The sequence below is a fragment of the Eriocheir sinensis genome, chromosome 19, assembly GCF_024679095.1.
Source record: "Eriocheir sinensis breed Jianghai 21 chromosome 19, ASM2467909v1, whole genome shotgun sequence".
Classification (NCBI taxonomy): domain Eukaryota; kingdom Metazoa; phylum Arthropoda; class Malacostraca; order Decapoda; family Varunidae; genus Eriocheir; species Eriocheir sinensis.
In genome coordinates, this window is record NC_066527.1 from 21,314,910 (window position 1) to 21,317,410 (window position 2,501).

Consider the following 2,501-nt stretch of genomic DNA (forward strand, 5'->3'; position numbering starts at 1 on the left):
TTTGATAGTTTTTCCTTCTATAATTGTGTTCTAGTTAAGTGATTGTGTTCCGGCGTTGTGTGAGTATTTTTTTTGTACGTATTTCTTTTTCATTTTTTTTAACATGTTTCTTTCAGTATATAATTTTTCCTTTTATATAGAAGTCTTTTTGAACTGTTACTTTTCCCGTATTTGTATTTCTTTCGGCACTATTGGTTGGTTTTGATTGACTGACTGACTAACTGACTGTGTGTGTGTGTGTGTGTGTGTGTGTGTGTGTGTGTGTGTGTGTGTGTGTGTGTGTGTGTATTTTCCTTAACAAACACAACACTCCAGGTCACACATACTAACCCACGTAACCAAAACTCAAGGCATGAAAAATAAATCCTTACACCCTATTCCAACATCCTATTTATCTTTCTCCTTTTATATCCTCGCCTACTCTTTACTCTCCTTCAATCCTAGGTTGGTATTATTAGACACTTTCAATTCTCACATCGGCTATTTCTGAAGGCCAAAGAGGAGGTCGATCGGGTTCAAATAAGAGTGTTTCTTGAGGATTACGGTACAAAGGAAGGATCAAACTACCACCAGAGCCATAAAACTACTCCTGGAAATGCTCACAACTCCTACGAAAGTCTTGTCAAATATGTGTTCTTGGGCTGCAAAATATCTTATAATACGACCCCTAGTCCTACTCCTCTACTCCTACCATCCTACTCCTTACTCTCCTACACTCCTTTACTCCCTCTTTCCTTCTCTTACTCTCCTACTCCGACTCTTCTTTTCCTGCTGTCCTAGAATCCTTCCCTCCAACACTCTTTTTCTCTTACACTCATGGCCAGCCTCTCATCTTTACTTCATCCTTCATTATTCACTTAGCCATATTTTCCTACACTTATTGCCAACTGCTCCTTTTTACTTCCTCCATGCAATCCTACTCTGCTACATTCCTTTTTTTCTCTCTTCCTTACTTCATGCATATACTTCTACTGTCCTCAACTCCTTTTCTAATACTCTCCTGGTCAGCCGCTCTACTTTACCTCCTCCCCTGACCTTCAAACCATAGAGAGGGGGCATTAACACACCTCTCTCGCTCTGCATCTGACATTTCCTTCCCTACTCTTGGTGTGAGTGGGATGCTGCTGCGCCAGGGTTGTTTTGATTTAAATCAAATGATTTAAATCATTTGATTTAAATCGATTTAAATCAGAGTAAAACAATCGTGATTTAAATCGATTTAAATCAGTAAAACAATCGTGATTTAAATCAAAATTAAATATAAGGTATTTAAAATGATTTAAGTGTTTTATCAAGAATAAAATATCTAATGATTTAAATTATATATATATATATATATATATATATATATATATATATATATATATATATATATATATATATATATATATATATATATATATATATATATATATATATATTTACAGCAAAGGAGACAGTTCAAGGGCGTAAAGAAAAATATATAAAAAAAGCCCGCTACTTACTGCTCCTGAATAGAAGTCAAAGGAGGGGCCAAAAAGAGAGGTCAGTTTCGGGAGGAGAGGTGTCCTGATACCCTCCTCTTGAAAATACCCTCTTCTTGAAAGAGTTCAAGTCGTAGGCAGGAGGAAATAAGAGGTGAAGGTAGATTGTTCCAGAGTTTACCAGCGTGAGGGATGAAAGAGTGAATATGCTGGTTGACTCTTGCATAAGGGGTTTGGACAGTATAGGGATGAGCATGAGTAGAAAGTCGTGTGCTGCTGGGCCGCGGGAGGAGGGGAGGCATGCAGTTAGCAAGTTCAGAAGAGCAGTCAGCATGAAAATATCGATAGAAGATAGAAAGAGAGGCAACATGGCGGCGAAATTTAAGATGTAGAAGACTATCAGTATGAGGAGGAGAGCTGATGAGACGAAAAGCCTTTGACTCCACTCTGTCAAGGAGAGCTGTGTGAGTGGAGCCCCCCCACACATGAGATGCATACTCCATACGAGGGCGGACAAGGCCCCTGTAAATGGATATCAACTGTGCGGGGCAGAAGAACTGGCGGAGATGGTACAGAACGCCCAGCCTCGAGGAAGCTGATTTAGTAAGAGAAGAGATATGAAGTTTCTAGTTGAGATTTTGAGTTAGGGATAGACCGAGGATGTTTAGTGTTGAAGAAGGTGATAGCCGAGTGTTGTCAAAGAATAGGGGATAGTTGTTATATATATATATATATATATATATATATATATATATATATATATATATATATATATATATATATATATATATATATATAATTGGCCCAGTGGCTAACAAAAATATTTGTGAGGTAGAGAAATTTACAAAGGAAGCCAAATTAATAAAACGAAGTTGAAGGAACAGGAGGGCGTTTAGATTGTTTATCAGTTGTTAAAAAAAATACTACAGGTTTAGAGAAATTTGTAGAAGAAAAAAGACTTACAACAAAAGTAGGGTGTATATAGTTTATCCAGTTGCTAAGAAAAAATATTTCAGCGGTAGAGAAATGTACGGAAGA